The sequence below is a fragment of the Symphalangus syndactylus genome, chromosome 14 (assembly GCF_028878055.3).
Source record: "Symphalangus syndactylus isolate Jambi chromosome 14, NHGRI_mSymSyn1-v2.1_pri, whole genome shotgun sequence".
NCBI classification, from domain to species: domain Eukaryota; kingdom Metazoa; phylum Chordata; class Mammalia; order Primates; family Hylobatidae; genus Symphalangus; species Symphalangus syndactylus.
The window spans coordinates 12,347,505-12,353,325 of record NC_072436.2 but is presented as its reverse complement, the minus strand read 5'-3'; the positions used below and the strand labels follow the sequence as shown (position 1 = coordinate 12,353,325).

Below are 5,821 nucleotides of genomic sequence, written 5' to 3'. Positions count from 1 at the left end.
TGAGGATGAGACAAGAGCATATCGTGAGTTTATTATTATTAACAGGGTCTCCCTGGGACCCAGCAAGATTCAGACACTTCTCATTGGTCTGACATCCAAGCTCACCCGCTCTTGTGGGGGGAAAAAGTAGCCGCTTCTTCCAAGGCTCAGCCACTAGGTCTCCGGCTTCCTGTCCGGGTGCAGGAGGAAGTTGAGGAAGCGTTCCTTCCTGTCCCTCCTTGGTCTCTTCCAGGTCTTTTCTTTACATGCCTCATGCATTTCCTTCTTGTTTTTCCCAGCTGCCCTGTGTTTGACATTTGGTGATTGCATTCGTTTCCTAGGACAGCCATAACAAAACGCCACAAACTCAGTGGCTTCAAACAACCGAAATGGATTCTCTTGCAGCTCTGGAGGCCAGAAGGCCAACATTCAAGGTGTACTGGGACTGTGCCCCCTCTGAAGCCCCCACGGAAGAATGACTTCCTTGCCCCTGCCAGCTTCTGGTGGTGGCCGGCGGTCCTGCTCGCTCATTGGTTTGTAGACACATCTCTCCCGTCTCTGCCTCCACCACCAGACCTCCTCTGTGTGTGTGGCCTCCTCTGTGTCTGTGTCCAGATTTCCCTCATATAAGGGCATCAGTCATTGGACTGGAGCCATCCTAATACAGCATGCTGTTGGCCTTGATCTCCCCAGGCCTGTGAAGTACATCTTAATTACATCTGCAAAGACCCTCTTTCCAAATAAAGTCACATTTATAGGTTCTACGCAGACATGAATTTGGTGGGGGGGACGCTATTCGACCCAGTACAGTGGTCCTGTAGGATCTCACATTGAGAACATTCTTTCTTTCCTTTCGTCTTGCAAGAAAAGCCTAAGAGAGGTCCACTTCCTTGCTGTTGGGTGGAGGGACAAGTGAAATGCCACTTTATGCTCTGCTAAAGACGCCCTGAGCACTGAAGACAGGCTGGAAAGACGCCCAGGGATGGAGCCCAGCAGATGGCCTGGCCACCAGCAGGGCTCAGAGGCAGGCTGTGTAGCCAGGGCCGTTCCTTCCCTCTGAGCTACCTGGCGTGGCCTGGCGTGCCCCAGACATTGCCTCACTTAGCTGCGGGATGCTTCCTGCGTTTCTCTGGTGAAGACCTTCAGTCTTTACAACCTCAGATGACCCCTCACACAAGAAACATCATCCTCTAGAAAGCTTATTTTGAGCTTCCACAGGCAAGGGGGGTGGGAGGTGGAACCGTGGAGCTGGACGTGGGAAGTAGGGACAGTGCCACAGTTCCTTGGCAGCATCACCTAGGGAAAAGTTGAGGTGATGCCCAACAGCCAGCCAGCTCTTTCCAAAGCCCTGGAGTATCTGATGGGGAGGTGGAGACCCCATCTCTCAGAAGCTCCTTTCTTTTTTTTGTTTTTTGAGACGGAGTTTCACTCTTGTTGCCCAGGCTGGAGTGCAGTGGCATGATCTTGGCTCACTGCAACCTCCACCTCCTGGGTTCAAGCGATTCTCCTGCCTCAGCCTCCCGAGTAGCTGGGATTACAGGTGCCCGCCACCATGCCCGGCTAATCTTGTATTTTTAGTAGAGATGGGGTTTCTCCATGTTGGTCAGGCTGGTCTTCAACTCCCAACCTCAGGTAGTCCGCCCGCCTCAGCCTCCCAAAGTGCTGGGATTACAGGCGTGAGCCACCATGCCCAGCTAGAAGCTCCTTTCAAATCCATCCACCTGGTTGGAGAGCTGGGCCTTTCATCTGCGCTCTTAGTCACTGCACCCTCATCATCGTCAGGCAGCGTGATACAGAAAGCCCTGTCTGGTCTTCAGTAGCTGAAGGGAAGGTTCTCAGCTACTCTCCAAGCCCTTGCCAATCAGGGTCTGCAGTCCCAGCTCTGGGCAGCAGGTAAACGTCTTTCCCAGAGCAGCTCTCTGGGGCACCCAGGTCTGACTTGCAGAGCCTGAGAAAGGAGAGAGGGAGGATGCCAAGAAGGCATGGGGTTATGCCCTTACCTGAACCACAGGAAGGGGACCGCCCTGCCCCAGCATACAGGCAGCTGCTCTTCCAGGGACAGGAAGTCAGCTGAGTACTGAGCAAGCCGCGTGCCCATGTGGTTGGGGGGTGGGGGCACCTGGGCAGTCAGCTGGGCCATCCACCACTCTTCCGGGCCACACTGGTTCCCACGCTCATAGGCCAGATGGAGTGGGGATCGGGAGCCGGGGGGAAACCCAGTTTGCATCCCAGGACTTTAAATCAGCTCCCTATCTGTACAATGGGGATAACAACAGTTCCCGTTTTCTTGGGTGGTTGTGACAGTTCAGTGAGCAAACGCCCACATGGTGTAGTACATAGTGAGTGCTCAGTTAACACTGGCAGCTCTGATGCCCTCCAAAAGGGGCTGAGCCCCTGGACAGTCTTTTTTTTTTTCTTGTAAATAACCTGGCATTTAAGTAGTGGCCCAACCTGCTTAGGGAAGAGGAGCCCCCTTCCAGGCATCCTCATCTGGTCTACTAGCTGTCTCAGGAAATCGATGACAGCACAGCCCCTCCGCCCCCAACTACACACGCACTGGGCCCTGGCAATGGGAGGCAAGTTCTCCCCGAGTCCTTCCTACACCAGGGGCCTCTCTGGCCGGGCAGCCCAACCACAGGACAATCAGGCTTTGGGCCAGGAAGTTACAGTAAGTCAGGCCCGCCCTTCCCCACATGGGGTACCGCTGCTCCCCTGGTCCCAAGCCTCGGCTCCCCTAGAGGAAGAGAAGGGGGATCAAGACCCCTTCTCAACCCTCCCCCATCCCACTGTGCTCTGAATCCCACCCCAAGGACATGCTGGTCTTTCCAGAGATTTTCAGGGGCTGCCTCTTGCTGGCAGCTTCGCAGCCCCAGCTGCGCAGGGCAGCTGAAGCCGCAAGTGAATTTGGGAGGAGAGGCTGACTCACCCCAGCCAGGCTGGGCCTCCGCTAATATTCTTGGGTCGCAGCCTGGGATTCCTGCAGGTTCCGACAATAGGCCGGACCATCCTCTTGTAGGAGGCGGGGTTCAAGGTAACCCCAAGCGCGGGGAGGGGAGCTCTGGCAGGGGCGTCCATGTGTCCAGGACTCTAGGCCTGGGGGCTGGGGGTGACATGGGCACGCTCCCCTCCCCAGGCCTGATGCAGGAGGAAGGAGGTGTGGGACAGGGAAAGAGGACCACGTTTGGAGCGCACACGGCACATTACATAATTATTCTATTTTAATACAACAAGCCTGGATGGTAGCTATGACTAATCCCTAGTTAATAGGTGAGGAAACCGAGGCCGGGAGAGGTTAAGGAGGTTGGGGTGGGTGGAGGGCCGGTGAGGGGTGGCGGCTGTGACGGGCAGAGCGTGAGGCCAGGCCCCTTGGAAACTCCCCCTCAGCCTCCGTGTCCACCTAGTCCAACAGTGCGGGGCCTGCGGCTGCGGCCAGTGGGCTGCGGAGGCTCAGAGCCCCGGGACCCGCAGGCCCCAGGCCTGCATGTGTGAGCGCAGGAGGTGGGGAGGCAGACACGGCATTTCCACAGAACCCTGCGGCCTCAGGGCGCAGGCCGGGCGGCGGGGTCCCTCGGTGCTTCCCCTGGCCCTAGCACCTCCCGCCCACCGCAGCGGGGTTCTTCCAGTTCATGCCAACCTGGCTCGAGCAGGACAAGGTGATCGAGGCTCAGCGGCCCCTGGTCCCCCAGCCCCACGCCCGGCCCGTGGCCATGGCAACCGCTGCGCTGTGGCTCCCTCGCCGGGCAACGGAGAGAGGGGAAGGGAACGCGCCCGGCCGCGCCGCCAGCTGCGAATTCCTCAGGCCTTCCATCAGCCCCGCCGGCCCCGACGGGCTTCCTCGCGGGCTGTGAGGTCAGCGCCCGGCTCCACCCGCCTCGGGCTGGCCCCGCGCCCGGGATCCCGGTCCCGGCCCCGCGCCCCGCCCCCACCCCGCCTGCGGACCCGCCCACCCGGGTCCCCGAGTCCCAGGGCCCGGCCTGCACCCCGCAGCCCCTCCCGGTCCACGCGCGCGGGCCCAGGCTCCCCGGCGAGTCCTGCAGCTGGGGCGGCCCCTGGCGCCCGCCACCCGGCCGAGCCCTATTTCGGGCGCTGGCGCTGCGGGCCGGGGCAGCCCTGCCCGGAAGGGAGGCTATTCTGGGCCGGGCCGCCCGAGCAGCTGCGGCCCCGGGCTTCCCGGCAGGGTATGCGGCGCGGGACAGAGGGCACACCAGGGCAGGGCTCCCCTCCCTCCCCAGCGCCGCACCTTCCTCCCAGGCCGCTCCTAGCTCTCTCCCCTTTTTGGCCAGACCCAGGTCCTTCCTTAGGCCAGGAACATTCTCTAGTGCCAGGTCGCTGAGAATGTCCAGAGGCTAAGGCCATCCGGTGCCCTCCCCCAGTGCCCTCGGGGCAGGTGCCTTGCCCTGAGCCTCTCCGCCCTGGGCCCCACTTCCTTGCTTTCTTTTTCTTATTTTATTTTATTTATTTTTTTAGACAGGGCCTCGCTCTGTTGCCCAGGCTGGAGTGCAGTGGCACTATCTCAGCTCACTGCAAGCTCTACCTCCCCGGTTCAAGCGATTCTCCTGCCTCAGCCTCCCAGGTAGCTGAGACTACAGGCATGCACCACCATACCTGGCTAGTTTTTGTTTTTTTTTTTTTGAGACGGAGTCTCGCTCTGTCGCCCAGGCTGGAGTGCAGTGGCGCAATCTCGGCTCACTGCAAGCTCCGCCTCCCGGGTTCATGCCATTCTCCTGCCTCAGCCTCTCCGAGTAGCTGGGACTACAGGCGCCCGCCACCACGCCCGGCTAATTTTTTTTTGTATTTTTAGTAGAGACGGGGTTTCACCGTGGTCTCGATCTCCTGACCTCGTGATCCGCCCGCCTCGGCCTCCCAAAGTGCTGGGATTACAAGCGTGAGCCACCGCGCCCGGCCTGTATTTTTAGTAGATACGGGGTTTCACCATGTTGACCAGGGTAGGGTGGTCTCGAACTCCTGACCTCAAGTGATCGGCCTGCCTCGGCCTCCCAAAGTGCTGGGATTACAGGCGTGCGCCACCGCGCCCGGCCCCCACTTCCTTTCTAGGGTGTTCTTCCCAACACCCTGTGCCGACCTGGGTCCAGCCCTTGTCCCCATGTGCTATTTCTCTGCCCATCCTAACTCTAACGACCTTCCTGCCATGGGTCCATTTGGTCTGTGTTGAATCCGCAGTGCCCAGCACAGGATGGGTGCTCCCAAAATGGGTGTGTCATGAAAGCTATTAAACCATCACATTCAGTATCACATTGTGGACACAGCCCCTAAGGGGCTTTTTACATACCATCCAGCAAACCCTTATGAGGACCAGAGGTCCAGCTGCCCTCTTGCCCCCTTGCCCCACCAGAGGGAGTGACCACATCCACGGGTGGCGGCGGCTTGGTGGAAGAAGCTGTGGGTACCTGCACATGTGACCCTGGTCCCCTTGGGTTCACCCTGTAACCTTAGGACCATATGCTGAACTCCTAGGGGCCACACTTTGCAGTCTGGCCCACATCAATGATTGCAAGGAGACAAAGTACGTGCTGCACCATGAGAATGCAGGTCGCCCACATTTTGCCCACAATCCAACCCACATCTCTCCCTCCCAAGCAAAAGATCTCCCTGGGATAGTGTCTGAGGATCCTCGGGGGAGAGGAGGAGGGCAGCTGACGCCCATCCATGCCCACTCTCTGCCAGGTGTTTTACATATGTCATGTTATTTAGCCTGGCCTCTCAAACTTTCACGTCAGCACCAATCACCTGGATCTTGTTAAAATGCAGACTGATTCATCTGGCTGGGGTGGGCCATGAGATGTTGCATTTCTGAGCAGCTCTAGGTAGACTCTATCTTGCC

At 58.8% G+C, this 5,821-nt stretch overlaps 1 long non-coding RNA gene across 1 annotated transcript; it reads right to left on the bottom strand.

Moving 5' to 3' along the window:
- On the bottom strand, positions 1–3,825 carry LOC134732317 (uncharacterized). The gene is made up of 2 exons (XR_010115353.1): positions 2,906–3,825; positions 1–1,927 (listed from the first exon to the last, which is right to left on the bottom strand). It is a non-coding gene; the product is annotated as an uncharacterized lncRNA (long non-coding RNA).
- Positions 3,826–5,821: the final 1,996 nt, after the last annotated feature.